This window comes from Hydra vulgaris, chromosome 02 (genome assembly GCF_038396675.1).
Source record: "Hydra vulgaris chromosome 02, alternate assembly HydraT2T_AEP".
Classification (NCBI taxonomy): domain Eukaryota; kingdom Metazoa; phylum Cnidaria; class Hydrozoa; order Anthoathecata; family Hydridae; genus Hydra; species Hydra vulgaris.
Window position 1 is genome coordinate 59,744,001 of NC_088921.1, and position 18,922 is coordinate 59,762,922.

General features: G+C 29.6%; 1 protein-coding gene across 1 annotated transcript in view; it reads right to left on the minus strand.

Annotated features, from left to right (window-relative positions):
• Positions 1-16,579, minus strand: part of LOC100204458 (ankyrin repeat domain-containing protein 31) — a 157,904-nt gene extending 141,325 nt beyond the window's left edge. The window contains exon 1 of the mRNA XM_065791558.1: positions 16,536-16,579. The gene's annotated coding sequence lies outside the window, so the exon portion shown is untranslated. The remainder of the gene's footprint in view (positions 1-16,535) is intronic.
• Positions 16,580-18,922: the final 2,343 nt, after the last annotated feature.

The following is an 18,922-nucleotide window of genomic DNA, read 5'->3' on the forward strand; positions in this document are numbered from 1 at the left end:
AGCAATTTCAAATTCAATCTAATGGGATATTTTAAGTGCTTGTATTTAACACTTCTTATCGGAAAATTTATGTTTATTTTCGGACGCATGCATGCATTTTTGCTTATCAAGAAAAAAAAAATTCCCTAGGGGGCCCCCAAACTGAAAAACTGATACTTTTCTAAAAATAATTTAAAAAAATCTTATCAAGAAAAAAATTATTCCCGAGGGGCGCCCAAACTATGATTTCTTCAGAAAATTTAGAAATATAATTTTTTATTTATATAAATTTGAAAAAAAATCCAGACACATTTTGGGGGCCCCTAAAAATCGGGGGCCCTAGGCTGCAGCCTACCTAGCCTACGCGTTAAGACGGCACTGATTGAACTCCTTGAAAAACTTTCAAAAATGGAACCACGTAAATGACCAGTATTAACTTTGGCTATATCTTCCTTTACAAATTACAGTCTTGTTTGAAAATCTGTTTCCTGAGGTGTTTTAAACATTCCATGCGCTACATCTATTCCATTAGCACTTTTTGGTGTGATGTGATCAAGGTAAAAGTCACCTGAAAAAAAAACTTTTAATAAAATAGATACAGAATGTTTTATAAATGTAGATATTTCGTAATTTATAGATGCTTGATTGGCTTATTAAATAATTGATTTGTCTCTTCTATTAATCCTGTTGCATTTGTTTCATGCTTTCGTCCTTTTTTATTTTTTATCAAAATTCACAAATTTATAAAACTTTTGAATGTAACTACTGAGTTTTGTTTTGATTTTAATGAAAGATGATGAATAAACATTATTTACTCATAGATTGAATAGTTCTTCACTAACATCTCTCTGAACACTATCTTTTCTATAGTCTTTAAAGTAAAGAAATCTCTCAATCACTTGCTTTAAAGTGGAAAGTTCTCCAAACGGAAATATATGTATGTATGTATGTATGTATGTATGTATGTATGTATGTATGTATGTATGTATGTATGTATGTATGTATGTATGTATGTATGTATGTATGTATGTATGTATGTATGTATGTATGTATGTATGTATGTATGTATGTATGTATGTATGTATGTATGTATGTATGTATGTATGTATGTATGTATGTATGTATGTATGTATGTATGTATGTATGTATGTATGTATGTATGTATGTATGTATGTATGTATGTATGAAATTAATTCATGTAAATGTTTTTCCTCATTTTGGATGCAAACCTCCTGGTTGCGTGAGGGATCATAAAAGATTAAGTATACGCAGATGTACTTATAGGTGTATCTTCATATATATATATATATATATATATATATATATATATATATATATATATATATATATATATATATATATATATATATATATATATATATATATATATATATATACAGTATTGGACAAAACATTTGCAACCAACATCGAACAATGCTAAAAAGTGTTCCTTATTTTACAAGTCTTAAAAACAAAACGAACTATACTACCACAGCAAACGGTTCAGGAGTCTGGAGTCATAGCATTCCATGACATGAGCAATCAGCTGACAGGTGACAGCACACAGGCAGAATTTCGTTGACAAGTGCCATTTTGCAGCGGACAAAACGAGTGCAATTTTTTTGGTTTGTTTCATTTTCTTAAGTCTGGTCCGTGTCAACGTCACGGAAGTTTTTTAATAAGGTTCACACAGGTTCATTTTACTTTATAAGAGACATGTAAATCGACATGAAATTCAGTCAGTATATGGAAGTCTAGAGAGGATTCTATGATCGTCAGATTTGTCAAGAAGGCTGTTGAAGCAGGATTGTTTTCTCGACGCCCTGCAAAGAAACCGCTGATTTCACTGTGTTGCAGTGGTTTCAAGACAACCACCTATCGGTGATGGATTGGCCGCCTCAATCTCCGGATCTCAACCCTATTGAGAACCTGTGGGAGATCATCAACCGCAGAATTAATCGTGAAGGTGTTTGTAATAAGGATCAACTGTTTGAACAAATCCAAAAGGCCTGGACAGCGATTCCACAAAGTTTCATTGATCACCTGATCGAATCTATGCCTCGAAGATGCAAGGCTGTGATCGACAACAAAGGATTCGCCACGAAATATTTATAGCGAAATACGGCTTGGTCAACATTTTGTCGAGTTGCACTTGTTTTGTCCAGAAGGAAATCAACTTTTTTAATACTTTTGATTAATTTATTAACTTTCGTGTTCAAATAATGAACTTTGTGATGAATAAAACTTGAAGAACTTTGTCTCTAAACAGTTACATAGATATTTCTCTAAATTGAAACAATGCAGCACTTTTATATAAAGAAACTAATTTACCATTATTTGGTTGCACTCGTTTTGTCCGATACTGTATATATCTGTATATATCTGTATATATATATATATATATATATATATATATATATATATATATATATATATATATATATATATATATATATATATATATATATATATATATATATATATATATATATATATATATATATCGGTAGGTGTATGCTTATATATTTTTTCAAGTGTATGTTTGTAAATAATTTATAAGTGATTCTAAAGTTTTGAAATTTTTAGATGCGGCTTCCTTATTGCTTAAATATTTATTTGTTAAATCTAAGGTTTTTGTTTATTGACACTTAACTGTATGCATTTAGATATGAAAATACAAAGTTATGATCTTGATATTAGGCTTTTTAGGCAACTATCACAATTTAAAGCCAAACGGAATTCCACGTTAAGTGCCCCTTAATTATTTCTTTTATATACTTATTGTCTTTTATAAGACTTTTCTTTAAAATGGTCTTAAAAATGCTTACAAGGTTGTAACAACACTTGGTAACAAGTTTGTAAGCATTTTGATAAAAATTGTTAATGTTACAATATTTACAAAAGAAAAAAACTTGTTCACAGTTTTTTTAACAAATCCGTATCATAAATTCTGTACCTAAAATGACATGAGCTTATGTAAAACTGTTTAACTTTCATTATTGTTTTACCTTTGAAAGTCTGTATTGAAAAGTTTCCTAATAATATACAATGCTCTAGTATTTAATTTGTTTAAAATTTATATGTCACATACCTAACAATGGAATTGATGTGTAAGGAATGAAAAGTGTACAAAGAGTATAAAACAGTTTCAAAGAAACCGATGTTTCAAAGAAATTCAAAATTCAGATTTACACTCTAAATTGAAATTGTAGAATAAAATTACAAATGAGTGGGGATTTTCATTTGATTTATTGAATTTGAGAATTATGGATTAAAGATATTTGAATAAAACTGGGAAAAAAGTAGATTTAAAAAAAAAAATTTTAGAAAAAGAGTAGGCAATAAGTTTTTTAAACCAGATGTTAGTTATAAACATATTACATTCGTATTTGTCAATAATATATATCGAATATGGCGCAGCATGCAATGGCTTAGCAAGGGTGGTAAGCGCTCGGGGCTAAAGTGACTAAAAAGACCCCGTTTTATAAATTTTTTTAAATTTTACTTTTTTTTATTAAAAAAAACTTTTTTCTGCTCCTCTTTTTTTTTGGGGCCCTTTAAACTATTTTTTTGGGGCCCTTTAAACTATTTTTTGCCCAAACACCCGAGCGCAAGTGGTTCAAAGATGACAATTTCTGATCATCTTTTTTTTTAAAGTACTAAATACCTGTGAAGAGTATGATATCATATTTATCTATCTTCTAACTACTCATTTACCATCAGATGTTTTTTTTTGTTCCCTAAAAGTATTACTGAATGTTGATACTTATTGTGTTGAAAAACGGAAGGAAACAGAAACAAAATGACGAATGGAAACAGAAAACTTTACCAAAACTTGCTTTTCTACATCTTTTATCTCAGTTAATTGACTAACTGTCACAAGATAAACAACTCCAAAAAAACACAGATTCTGGTTTCAAAAAGTGTAGCATGTATCCCTCGAATAACGACCATCCAAAATCAAGAATACAACAGTTAAGTTTCAATACCCAAATAGTGGAACCTAGCAGTCCCAATATAGTAATAGACATGTTAAAATATACTGTATTAGTGAAACTGTTATTGTAAAAAATCTTTCACACTCTATTGATATCATTGAAGATGTTGAATACAGCGTCTATTGGGCAAATTTTTTTGAGGAAAACCAAAATGGAAAAGGGATAAGATTTATTTTACGAAGAAAAAAGAACACAGTGATTTTATAAGAAATTTTTACTTTCAATATTCTTTTTTTTCTTAAGGTTTGTTTGTTTTTTGTTACATGCAATTCTTATATTACTTGAAGTTAAATGAGTATAATATGGAAAACATCTGCACAAAAAATCTTAATAAATGTATTCATGGGCGCCCGCAGGATTTTTTGATATTTCAGATACGACACTTTCACACATTGTGCAAACTCCAAACTTAAGTATGTTTCTATCTATGCCAAATGAGAAGACCTTGCAAAAATTCAGGATGGCGGAGGCCTGGGAACAAAAAAGCCTTAAAATGTTTGCCTCTCCCCTGCCCAAACGTGAGGGCACTAATGTAGTAAAATTTTCAATAGTACTATCGTAAACTAAATTTAAATTTATCTAAAGATTTTAAATTTCGTAGAAAAATGTTGTAAGTTACAAAAGTTATGACCATGCAAAGTTTACACCCCCTCATAGGAGGGGGAGGGGAAGGGGGGTCTGAAACTTTGCATGGTCATAACTTTTGTAATTTACAAAAGTTATGACCATTTTACATGCGTAAAAGTGTTCCATCTAAAACTTCAAAAAATCCTGCTGGCGCCCATGTATATATATATATATGATGAACACACGGGTAAAACCACAGATGTCCACTTTTTGAAAATTTCAAGTTATATATATTTTTTATAATATTTTAGAACTAAGCTATTTTAATTTAAAAATTCATAACAAAAAAGGTTTTAAGATACTATGGTCGTTTTAAAAAAAGGGCAACTTTTAAACAACGACAGCTGTCCAATCTTTACCTGGTAAAAAGCGCAGTTGTCCAAGTTATTTGTAACTAAACCAATGATAATAAAAGCGTAAGTCACATTACTAACTTTTATCCTTAAGAAAAATTTGTCGGATTAAGTAAACAACGTTACGTTCACCGAAAAACATTTAAAAAAATTTATATATATATACATATATATATATATATATATATATATATATATATATATATATATATATATATATATATATATATATATATATATATATATATATATATATATATATATATATATATATATATATATATATATATATATATATATATATTTATACATATATATAAAATAAGTTTTTTTTTATAATGACAAAAGTTTTCTCTTAAATTATTCAACTTTTGTTTTAATTCATAAGGTGTACCTTTTTTTATCCTAACAAAGTAAAAAATAGAGTTTCAAAGCCAAACTTTTTAGTTGTTTGTTTGTTTAAGACATGTTCACTTGGAGAAATTGAAATATTAAAGGCTGCTCAAAATTTAATTATATAGGAAATTGGAAATATTTAGTTTTAAGTGTGTTACATCTCATATGTTTAGATCAAAGATCGAAGTGCCTGATAAACTGAAACAAGCATACATAGCTCTGTTGCCTCTTTTTTGTTAAAAATTTAAAGACTTATTGAAGCTAAACATTTTCTAAGTAAGACATTATTTGATATTATTTTATCTTATTTTTAAAAAATCTATTTTATTTTTCTTTAAAATTAAAAAGACACATTTTTATTATCGTGTTGTTCACAGTTGTTTTTTGTATAGTTTATACAAACTTGATATGAAGTGATAAAGCACAGACATCATAGAATCATTTATGGTAAATAGATGAGGTTAGGGAAGAGATCAGGTAGCAATGCTATTTATTAAAAAAACTTTCATATAACTTTTTATTTGAATTTTTTTTATGAAAAGAAATAGGCGAGGGGGGGGGGGGGGGGAGGACGGCTTTATTATCTCATCACACACTTAATACGTTGTGGTTGTATATTACAATGTGTTACCTTTAAGCAAATAAGTACTCTAAAAAGTTATAAGCTAACGTGGTTTATGAGTTTATGAATTTACAACGGAAAAATCACAGATGTCCAAAATAAATGTCTTGTTTTCAAAAGAATACTGTGAATAAATAATTCTTGTATTTTGCACAAAAACTGCATTTATATATTGTGTTAGGACTAAAATGTCTTAAAAATATAATTTTAATTTAATACATTATTACCAAACAGATAGTTAATGTCACTAAACACTAAATTTCATTTTTCTCAAAATGAGAAAAATGTGACATCTGTGGTTTTACCAGTGTGGTCTTCATATGTATTTCGAAATTTCAATATTAACGTTCCATCTTTCATAATGTTGTAGCACAGTTAAGTCATGAAGTAGAGGCAGGGGGTGGGGTTTAAGCAACTAAGGTTCGGGGTTTGCAGAGCAAGAGTAGTGGTAAACCCTTTTAATTTGGGTTAATTGGCACGGAGATGGCTATGCACCTCAGTGTACCCCTACTTTTCTTACGCCTATGCAAAATGTACATTGCGAATGATGCAAATAGATAAAAAAAAGTTATCAGCACCAATCCAGTAACAAATTTTTAAAAAATGACTTGAACCTAATGTGAAGTATTCAAATCAAAATTTGCCGAATTAGTACTTATAAGAATTTATGTTTTAAAATATCCTTGCATTAAACTAATCGTAAAATTACAGTTTTTTTTTACTCTTGATTCTCGAAAACTTCTATCATTACCTAGCATCGTTTAAAAACAAAAGAAATTTTATTATAAATGAGTCCATCTAACATCTAGTGCATCTAAAATCTAACATGAAAAAAATCTTCGTGCAATGGAAAAAAAAAAAAAAAATCTGCAACTAAAACGGAAAAAAAACTATTGTTTATTTTTATTCATACGTTTATTTGTATATTCAATCCTCCAAAGAGTTTTCTTGGGAATCGGTGTAAACAATAGACAGGATTGTTACGGACGGTAAGGAGTTATTTTATTTTTATCTTGAGATACTGCTCAGTGGGCGAACCTATTAAAAATTCTGGTCAAAAATTGAAAAATTAAAATTATTATGAACTTATTATTTTTTTATAACCTAAACAAACCCTAATGCATTTTATTATTTAAGAAAAAAGTATTTAAACTTTATAGTTACCTTTACCCACGCTGCTGAACATCTGTTATTGAAAACAGGTGTTTTGCTAGAAGATAATTCGTCTGACTTGTTTGCGCAAAGTTCAGGAAGTCAGACGAGAAACTTTTATATTTCTTGCTTATATATTTTTCTATTTAACGGAGCAAATATGTTGTGCGGCTTTTCTCTGATCTCAGTAAAAATAAAAATTTTCAGTTGATTTATGAAGTTTATGCTTGTTGCTTAGTTATTCGAAAAAAACACAGTTTGTTAATGCTAAACTTAACTTAAAAACAGTTTAAGTTAAGTTTAATATTCACAGTTTCCCTGAAAAATATTTATTTGTTGTATGTTGTTATTTTTTATTTTGTTTTATTAAACAGTGCCTAAGTACCCTCATTCCTAAAAATGTGTCCTAATAACTAATTTTTCTCGTCTGTCTTCCCAAACTTCGCGCGATAAAGTAAGACAGTTAAATCATTTTTTATTATCTCCAAGTATAGTAAAAATTATATACACTCTCTATTTAAAGTTTAGAATGTCAACTTTCATACAACAAAACAAAATAAATCTATTTATCCGCCTATTAAACAATAAAACAACCGCCTTTTAAACAACCGCCTTTTAAACAACCGCCTTTTAAACAACAAAACCGTCAAAATCATTAATTCCCAGTTAATTGTTTGACAGTTTTGCAAAAAAAAAAAAATGTTTTGAAACTTCGACTTATTAAAGAAATAGAAGAGAATTATTCAGTATCCTGAAGACCAATAATAAAAGTTTTGATATGGATACATTCCTTGTTACATCTAGAACAATAATTACCCTAGGAGTTTTCATCAGTTTTATTTTTTTTATAAGTTATTCTTATGGTAAAAAAAAGCACAAATATGCCATCATAGGCAACCACTGCTCCTATGATGGCATAGGGGAGGATGGGGCTAGTTAGGATCGATGGTAACTTAATGATTTCATTTAACCTTAGAGTCTTCCCTCAGAAAAGCCAGAAATTACTCGAAACCATCCTAATTTACCATTTCATGCTACACACCAGCATTGTAAAATTTTGCGCATGCGCATAGGATATATTGCGTTTTACGTATTTTTTGGACCAAAAAAAAATGTTGGAGCATCGCTTTCTTTTAATTTTACTTAAAAATAATTTTTTCTTATAAAAAAAAAGGGTTTTCCCAACTCGTCAATATTTCAACACACCCAATTCGTCAGTATGCCATCATGGGTAAAAGTCATCATTTTCATTAAAACAAGCGGTGTCTGCTTTGTTCAAAAGATAAAATTAAAGTAACTATTCCACTAAATGCACAAAACTTGAATATAAAATGCATGAAAATTTCATTTCTGCACAGTTAATAGTAAAATCACAATCTTAAATATATGAAGGAAATAAAACTACAACGGCACATCCCGAAATCGATTTTTGTTGATTATAAAAACAATATTTAAGGGACGTTTTTTCACTAAAACTAATGTAAAGTCAGTATAGTCATGTAGGTCTAATCATTTATTTACCAAAACCAATTTTAATGGAAATATGACCGGTATGCCATCATAGGCGCTATGCCATCATAGGCCTATGATGGCATACCGGTATATATATTGTGAAATTTATTTTAATATTTAAAAGACAGCAGGTTCATAATATTTCCTGCACTTTTCTTTTGGCTTGTAGTTCTTTGATAAGTGTAAACTCATAACAACTGTAAATTAGTTAGTTAATTAAGATTCACAACGCGGCAGCCTTGTTTAAGGCTAGCGGTAACTGCCGGCAGTGCCGGCAAATAATTCTGAGGTTATTTGCCGGCAGCGCAAATAAAGAAACAATATAAATGTAATAAATACAGTGCACAGTGGGCCAGTAGGTGGACAAAATGGGAAAAATTTTAGTTGTCTAATCTTGAAAACCTATTTAATTTTAGTATCTACATATATTAGGAGAAATCTATTGATAATTTATTTATATTAAATCCCTTAGTTACCAGGACTCTAAGCATTTGAATATTGAGATAAAATAAAAAAAAAAATTATAAATAAGTAATTAACGGTAACATCAACGTTGTGTTATATTTCAATTACACCTACGTTTTTGAAACAAAAAATTAGTACATGTTATTCTAGAGTATTTAGAGATAAGAAAAACCAATGTGTGAAATAAATTTGTCATAGCATGTTATCTCAGTTATACTTTGAAAATCACAGATTAAAAAAAAAATTTTCTTAAGAAACTTATTTTTTGCCGCACAATAACTAATAATTACCACAATTTGTCATGTGTTGTCTTATATTTATTTGAGCTATATGATGCTTCAATCGAGTTTTAATTGATTGCTCGTCCCCTTAAATCCCCGTTCAGATTTTATGTATGTTTTAACTTGGTTGCTATGGTACTAAATTTTGCATAGCAACAACTCATTTTTACATTAACGTTGTTTTAACAGTATTTTACTTGCGCTAAATACACAATATTGGGGGTATGTATTAAAATGAGATTCAGAATTCTTACGAGGTTAACTTTTTTTGGTTACTATGGATACCTTACTTTGCATAACATAGCAACAACATATTTTCGGTAATTGTTAGTAATTTAATTACTAACACTGACAGTAATTTAATTACTTTTAATTTTAATTACTAACACTTGTAGTAACTTAATTACTAACAAGTATTAGTAGTCCAGGCGGCATATATATTATAACATTTTACTTTTAAATACAAAATACTTGTTACAATAATTATTTAGATATGGTTTTGTTAAACTTAGACATTCATAATTTTGTCCAAAAAAACAAATCTTAGTAAAAAACAATCTTAGTATTTCAAAACAAAATATTACTGAAGATATATTAAAATTTAGTCAGCCAAAATTTGCTGATTTTAAAGACGTAGATTTTAGACATGCTGTTCAACGATTTGTTTACTTGTATAAAAAAAAGTGGAAATCTGCAAACTATACTGTGAAAAATTTTGAAAAGAACTGGCTTAATGAATATTTAATTGTCAGAAAAAAAGACAATGAACCAACTGCAAGTAGACGTGGTCGAAAACCAGTTGCATTTGATAATAGTTCTAATAAAACTAAAAAACGGCGTGTATCTTGTTTAATTGAACCTCATTCATCCAATGAATTATTTTTTGCTGCTAATAAAAAATTTAGAGATGAATCTGTTGTTATTGCTGCCAAGAATGTTTTAAATATATCAAATAAAGATAAAGCAACTAAATATTCAGCAGACGAAGCACTGGCTTTAATAATTGATGCAAGTCTGACAAAAGCTTCCTATCAATTGATTAGAAGCGGAGCCTTGGAGAAAGAATATAACATCTACAATGAATATCCCCGCTTACAATGATGTCAGATATGCAAAATTGAAATGTTATCCTGCAAACATAACAGTGGAGGACTATTCAGCTTCAGTTCCTTTAAAAGATTTAATGACTGTGCAGTTCAGGAACCTGAGCTAAGGCACTTGATATTGAACGACAAAGCAATAAAAACAATGACACTAACGTGTAAGGCTGGTTTTGATGGTGCTACTGGCCAAAGCATTTATAAACAAGTTTTATCAGAACCCGACATTAACAGAGATTTAAAGCGTGAAGAATCATTATTTATTACTTGTCTTGTCCCATTGGATTTGACTGGATTTAACAACAGCAACGAAAAGGTGCCTATTTGGAGAAATCAAAAGTCGTCCACTTTTAATGTACTGATCTTCTTCAATCTGTGATTGAAGAAGATCAGTACATTAAAAGTGAGATAGAAAGCTTGGGTATGATTTTATTAGAGGTTTGCGGATCTTCTATTGAAGTGAATTGTATTATTGAACTTACAATGATTGATGGGAAGGTTCAAACAATATTATCTGAAAAAAATAACTCATACCAATGCTGTTCAGTGTGTGGTGTCTCTCCAAAAAATATGAATAATCTTGATATCCTTAATATGGATTATACTAACAGAGAGTTCAAATATGGTCTTTCCAGTCTTCATGCATGGATTCAAGTTTTTGAGATGTTATTGCACATTGCATATAAAAAAGAAACAAGAAAGTGGCAAGCAAGATCTAAAGAACACAAAGAAAAGGCATCTGTAGCTAAACAAAAAATTCAGACTGATTTTATGAACAAAATGGGACTTGTTGTTGATTTCCCTAAAAGTGGTGGTTCTGGAACAAGTAATGATGGCAATACCTCAAGGCGTGCTTTTGCAGCATATGAACAAACAGCTGAAATTCTGGGTATTGACCAAAACCTTATATTCAGATTTTACATTATCTTGGTAACGCTCTCTTCAGGATATGAAATAGACTGCTTAAAGTTCAAGGATTATTGTTTTGACACTTTTAGACTATATGTGTCCCTTTATCCATGGTATTACATGGCTCAATCAGTTCACAAAGTATTGATACATGGACATGACATAATTAAAAGCCTTACATTACCCATCGGACTTATGTCAGAGGAAGCTCAAGAGGCTAGAAATAAAGACTTTAAATCTTATCGCAAAAATTTCAGCCGAAAAACATCCAGAAAAGCAACAAATACTGATCTTATCAATAGACTCCTAGTTTCCAGTGATCCTGTTATTTCATCATTGCGTAAATCAACATCACATCAAACAAATCATAAAGCATTTCCTTCAGATGTTTTACAATTACTTAAACAATCTTCAAACGATATTATTGTTTTATAATTTTTTGATGTAATTTAAAATTGATAACGTTTTCTTGCACTATTTTTTGCTTTTATTATTCCTAAAACATTATTTACCTAAATACTCAACTTTTATTCAATATAGGTGGGTCAAAAATCCGATAAGATATTCAAATATCAATTTACCACTTTGTAACTAAGGAAAGTATCCGGTAACTAAGCAATATAAGTATCCATAACAACTAAATTTAAAAAAATTATCACTTTTGTAAGAAGTGTGATCTCATATTGGTACTCATGCCAAATTTAGTGAATATAGCACTTATAAAATATCTGCAGATAACAAAAGTAGGTTGTTGCTAAGCAAAATAAAGGTATCCATAGCAACGAAATAAAAAAATATTATCTTCATAAAAAGCGCAGACATCATATTAGTACTCATACTAATTTTAGTGAATATAGCTCTAATATTAAATTAGTTATGAATTTTGTCCAGTAAAAGTGCATTCTGGCCCACTGTGCAGTGATTCGATTAGTTTGTTAGTTTTGGTGATATAACTTTGCATAAAACAATTTAAATTATGCAAAGTAATATTTTAAGCAGAATAAGCGCAGCAAAGTAGACTTTGCTGCGCTTATTCCTAACTCATACTCTGCATCGCCTACGGCTATATCAGATGATGTATGTACGCTTTGAGGCACCTTTTAAACTTAAATCTAATAAATGATAAATAATAATAAATAAAAATTAATAAACACTAACAATGGATAATACTAAAAAAAGTTAGTACTGTTTGAAATAAAACATACATTTTGACAAAATAAAAAAGGTAAACAGGCAGATTCGTACACGGATTACCGTAGGTATTAGTAACTATCTCATCCATCGAGCTACGCAATCATTTAAGCTTATTAAGTCTTTAAATTTATATTTTTAATTATCCTGCCGGCAATTAATCTCAGAATTATTTGCCGGCACTGCCAATAATTACCTTTTTCGCTTGTTTAACTCATCTTCAGCTGAGTATGCGCATCTATACCCAACTTCTATGTCGGACACTTTTATGTGGCATTTACGGTAAATGATGAGCTGTAGTAACTACGATGACTGAAAACTGTCCAGTAGCTGTTTAATTTTATCAACTGCAGTTGTCTCGATGACATTATCTGGCAAAGCATTCAAGTCATTGACTACGCGATTGTTAAAAAACTTATGGCTAACTTCGCAATTCCTGACAAACTCGCGATGAAATCTGATTCGATATTTAGCTCTGGGTGCTATGCTGCAAGGCTTTAAGTGCCAATCAATTAGATTTAAATTGTTAAGAAGCTTATATTGTTGAATATTTGCCTCTTTTCCTTCTGTCTTCAAGAGTAGTTAATATCATAATTTTACATCGAGTTTTGTAGTCTTTATTTTTCAAAGCCTGAGGAACTTTCGTGGCGTTGCGTTGAACCTTTTCAATTTTTTTTATGTCACTATTAAAGTAAGAGTTCCAAGCTTTTATGGCATACTACAAATGTGGTCTAATTTATGCAGTATAAATTTTTTTCCTTATGTCAAGATATCTTGATACGAACGTGTGTTTAAGAATTCCGAGCATATTATTTGCTTTGTTTGCAGCTATATTGCAATGTTGAGCATATTTAAAATTCTTAGATATTAGAATTCCAAGATCTTTTTTTGGAATTTGTGATTTATAAAACTACTCTATTGGTTGTGTCGTCATTTTTGATTTCAACCATAAAATAATCAAATTTTATTGTTTTGTTGTTAACATGCATGACTTTACATTTTTTTGTATTTAACTCCATTTACCAGGTGCGTCCATTTAACAATTTTGTCTAGATCGGATTTTAAACTTGCTCGGTCATTATTTTGACAATTTTCATGAGCTTTATGTTATCTGCGTGCATTTTTCAAATAGTTGATTTGACATGATTCGACAGGTCATTAAAAATATGACAAAGAGCGTTGGTCCTAACACAGAACCTTGGGGAACCCAGCTAGTTACATCAATCCAACCAGATATTGTATCTTCAAATATAACACGTTGCTTGCGTTTTGTTAAGAAGGCTTTTATCCAATTTAGAAGTTTGCCATTTATATCATACATTTCAAGCTTTTGCAGCAGTCTTACGTGCGAAACTTTATCGAATTGCAAAGCCAAGAAAAATTAGGTCGACTAGTTTTTTCTTTGACTTGTTATGAGTAAAAAGTCCATTGTTTCGAAAAGATTTGTGATGCAAGTCTATTTTGAAATAAAACCATGTTAAGTTTTGGAAAGCAATTTGTTTTTCTACCAAATTAATGATTATGACAGTTCTAACTACTTTTTCCATTAGTTTGCATAAAACAGAAGTGAGCGATATTGGCCTGTATTTGGCTGGATCTGTTCTTCTACCTTTTTTATAAATAGATTATTATTAACATTAGCTCTGAGCCAAGATGATGAAGCCTTTCCAGATTTTATTGAAAATTAAAAAATTAAAGTTAGCGGAACTGCCATTGATGTGACACATGCTTTTAAAGCAAACGGACTAATGTTATAATTGCCCATTGACTTATTTCCATCAAGTTTATTTAAGTATTTGAGAACAATGTTTTGGTCAACTGTTATATCCAAAGTTAATACATTTGTTTTTGATGCAAAAGGTTTTAGCGGCTGAGTCAGTGGTTCCTTTGTAAAAACTGATTGAAATTAATTGTTGAGAATGTTTGCTTTTATTATTCCTCACTGGTTATTTGATTTGAATCTTACCTTTTTTTGGCGGTATTATTTGATGCCTTTGGAATAAACTTATGGCACGCTTCATTAAAGAGATTAGACCGTATGGACCATATGGAACAACATTTTTGAACATCGCGATCCATAAATCTAACTTGCATATCTATGTTATTTATAAAAGTGTTAATTTAATCATATTTGTCGTATTTAAAAAGAAATTTATTGCTGTTAAAACTCTTTTGATTACTACTGCTTCAATTGTGCTGCTAGTTAAGAGATATATGCCTTTGCGAGGCTGTACCAAGACAAGGTCCAGTTAAAACTTTGTTAAGTCTATCTTTTGATTCTGTTATAATTAGATCGTGTGCTGTTAAGATTTCCATCAGTTTTCTTACAAGTTGGAAATTTAACATGCTGGTTGAGATGGTTATTACAGAGAGCATCATTAAACCTGCATTCAAGAGTATTTTTATTATCAGACACTCCAGTCAGATTGCCAATTTATGCCTGGAAAGTTGAAGTCACCTGCCACAATTAAGCCATTATATACTTTTGTATTTAAGTACGTATCTAGCGTAACCAAGAGCATAAATTATTTCATTTAATTGTACTGAGGCAGTTAGCAAGTTCCTCTCAGGGCGATAAATACAACCTACTGGATGTTTTTCTGATGGTAATTTTATTTCAACCCAAAGTTGTTCAGATTCTTTGCTTTTAAAGTTTTTATGTTGCTGCAAATTGTTTAATTCACTTGCCATTATATCATTTTGAAAATAAATTGCTACACCACCTCCGGTAACGCTCGTATTTGTTTTGTTCGGCTAATAATTGGAGTTCAGTAATTTTGTATTTACTGAGTGAAATTGTTAAAGTGAAAGTGTTAAAGCAAAAAAGAGATTTTGATTTATTCTGATAAAGATTGTTTTTGTTTGGTGCCGACGTATGTACTAATTGATATGCTAATTGTTAAGACTTGAATGACATAGGATAGTCTTGCAGCTGCGCAAGCTTCTTTCCAGTTGCCAAAAGGGTTTTTATCAGCACCGTTGATATTGATAGTTTTTTGCGTGTTGATGCATTTAGGCCTCCCTCCTTGGATGAAAAATCGAAAGGGGTGGTTGAGTACTTTATTTGTCTTTAGTGCGTCAATGTACTTTTTCCTGTTTTTATTAAACTTGTTAAAGGTATCAACTTCAGAAGGAGTTCGGTCTGGGCAAATAAAAACTTTGTATCTGTAATTGTTAATTTTTGATAATTTTTTTTGCGGACGCTAGTACACTGTTTCTAGTTTCCACGTCTTCAAATTGGACAACATTTGGTTGAGTAGCTAGCAAGTGCTTTTGAGCACTTATATTTGCTGGAAGCTTATGAACTATTTTGTGAGTGGAACCGTTTTAATGGCCTCAATGACACCTTTTACAGCAGCTTTGTCATTATCGTGACTTTTTGTGCAAGAAAGACCATAAATTGTTGCACGAGTTGCTTTAATTGCTTGCATTTTATTATTTTATTCAGTAACCTTTGCAATAGCCTTTGCTGCTATTGACTTGTATACAAGTCAATAATGAGCGTATAAAATAACAACTGCTTGACAAACGTACACGGTAAATTCAACAGCTTGGTCAGAGGTCGTAGTTAACTATAGTTAACTACGACCTCTGACCAAGCTGTTGAATTTACCGTGTACGTTTGTCAAGCAGTTGTTATTTTATACGCTCATTAATTTCTCGTAATTCAAGACTAAGAGCGACATTTAAAGTGTTGATATTTTCTCTCTGAGAAATTTAATTGTTGCTGCCAGCAACTGAATCCAGCTGTCGAGTCTTGTAGTTGTTTCTGATAGTTGACCAGTCATTTTCGGCCAGTTTGTTAGTGCGGATATTGGATTACGTTCAAATTCATTTTCTTTTTCTTTTGTTGTTAATTATACTTTTGCCATTAATAATATTATTTTGTATACTAATAAGAGGGATACCTCACTGAGCAGTGGATTACCTGCTGATGTGAATTTGTTAACCTTATTAACACAAATAGAACAGGTATTTTGTGTTTTTTTTCCGTAACATAAACTCGTGACGTTTCAGCTTAAAACTTTCACTTAACTTAAATGGTGATAATTTTATACTATATTTCAAAAAAATTTGTCCGAAATGAGGAGGTTGTAAGTTTTAGATGGTCGTAACTTTCAAACACTAAAATATAATTAGATGAAATCGAAAAGCTGTTGATAAATTTATTCTGTTTTGTAGAATACATTTAAAATTATTGATATATTTTCATTATTTATAAATTAAATTTTCATTGGAATACTTATTTTCATTGATCATGCAATTAAAAGTTTTATGATTTTTTGTGGTTGGACTACCTCTCGTTCTCTATCTCTCCTAAAAATTGATTTCTTTTTTTTTAACAAAAACAATAAATTTCACGAGTTTCCCTCTAGCTCGCACGTTAATATATACACTACAATTATATTATAAAATTATACAGCCCATTACCCAGAACGAAACATATATGTTACATGTTTATAAACATATTTAAAAATAAAATTTTTCCAATATGTTTGTTTATATCTTCATATTAACTTCAATTCGATAACAATTATTTTATTTAAAGTTTCTTTTTCTAAAGTTTTTATTATGATTTGAGCTCTAGAGGGTTAAAAATCAATATTTTGTGTTTTTTAAAGTGTTTTAAATGTGCGTTAAAGATTTTTTAAATGTGTATTAAAGGCTTTTTAAATGCGTGTTAAAGGTTTTTTAAATGTGCGTTAAGGGCTTTTTAAATTTGTTTTAAAGGTTTTTAAAATTTGTGTTAAAGGTTTTTTAAATGTGTGTTAAAGGTTTTTTTGTTTTAAATGTTTTAAAAAACTCAACTTATTTTATAGATGCCTCCTAATGTATTCTTTCGAGACTAGCAATCACAAACACAATTATTCTTTAAGAATAATTACATTAATCAGAAAAGAGGTTACCCTCAGTAACTTGTCCAATTAGTCTACCAATGTGGTATTCACAAAAAAGTGGTTATCACATGTCATCAAAAGCAGAACACGATAATTATTTATTTTTCTCTTATTTGGTGATAGTTTGAGTGATTTTGTTTAATGATAAGAAAAGTTGTGCCAAAGAAGCAAATAAGCCTGATATAATGAATATCTCTGCATTAGTGCAAAACGTAATACTTGCGAAAAAACATGGAAAACGACCTTTGAATTTGTAAAAGATTAATTATTATCTAAAGAATGAGAATTCCCTTCGACATGGTTGTGCACATAAGTCACCAAATTATTTAAAATAGATAAACTTGCAAGCTTGCTATTGTTAATTGTTTTAAACCATTGGGAAGTGGACAATTTTTATACTTTTTATGATTATTAAATCTACGTGCAAATTGTTCTTTATGCTACCCATCGGACATAGGGCGTGAAAAAGACATTTTTTTGTACGTCATTTGAACGTTCAAAGGCCTTTTTTTTAGGTTTTTTATTGATTCAATAAAAAATGCTGATTCTTCAAATAAACATAAAACTCTCATTTCTTTCAAAACTAAAAAGAAGAGTTAGATTCATGAAGTCTATCAATTTTTTTCCTTCTATTTCTTGAAATGTACGAATTTCATCTGGAGTAATAAAATCTCGCCCAGTCGGAGGTTTACAAGAGAAATTTTAGGCATTATAGAAGATGGAATAAAATTTCATCAGAATAAATATTTTGAACAGGATTTAACTCATGCTTTAAAGAAACTCGTTTTTAATATTTTTAATACTTTGTTTCAACCTAATTAAAACCTATCTGAATGTTTACTTGGCTTTAAATTTTTTTAAATACATGTTTCAAAAATAATTTTTTTTTTTATTAAAATGGTATCGCTTTTTCTAAAATGGTAACAGTTTACTTGCACAAAGTATGCACAATAGATTAATTTTTTTAGATTTAATTATGTTCATCAACTAGCAACTGAAAATTTTTTCACCACGAAAATTCAGTTTCCAACTTAATCAATATCTCTTTCCAATTAAAATATAAACAAGCAATAGTATAAAAATAATCCAAAATGTTAAAAACAGCCCTTTTTACTTTTGGCCTATTTATGCAACATATCTAGCCGTGTATAAAGTAGGCTATAACAACATTTTTTACTTTATAAAAAATTTGAACATTGCTTAAAATAAAAAAAGGTCAAAATTAGCACAACTTGTTGAAATTTCAAAGGCTTTCACTTAACAAAAACATTTTAACTTTTTTTTTTCGTTTGACTTTGTTTAAAAATAAAATCAAAATAAATTCAAATATTTCATATTTCATTTATTAATTTTAATACTAAAAGAAAGACGAAATAGATATTAGAGTTTGCTTTTTTTTAAATACTTTTAAATCATAAAAATAAAATAAAATTATTATG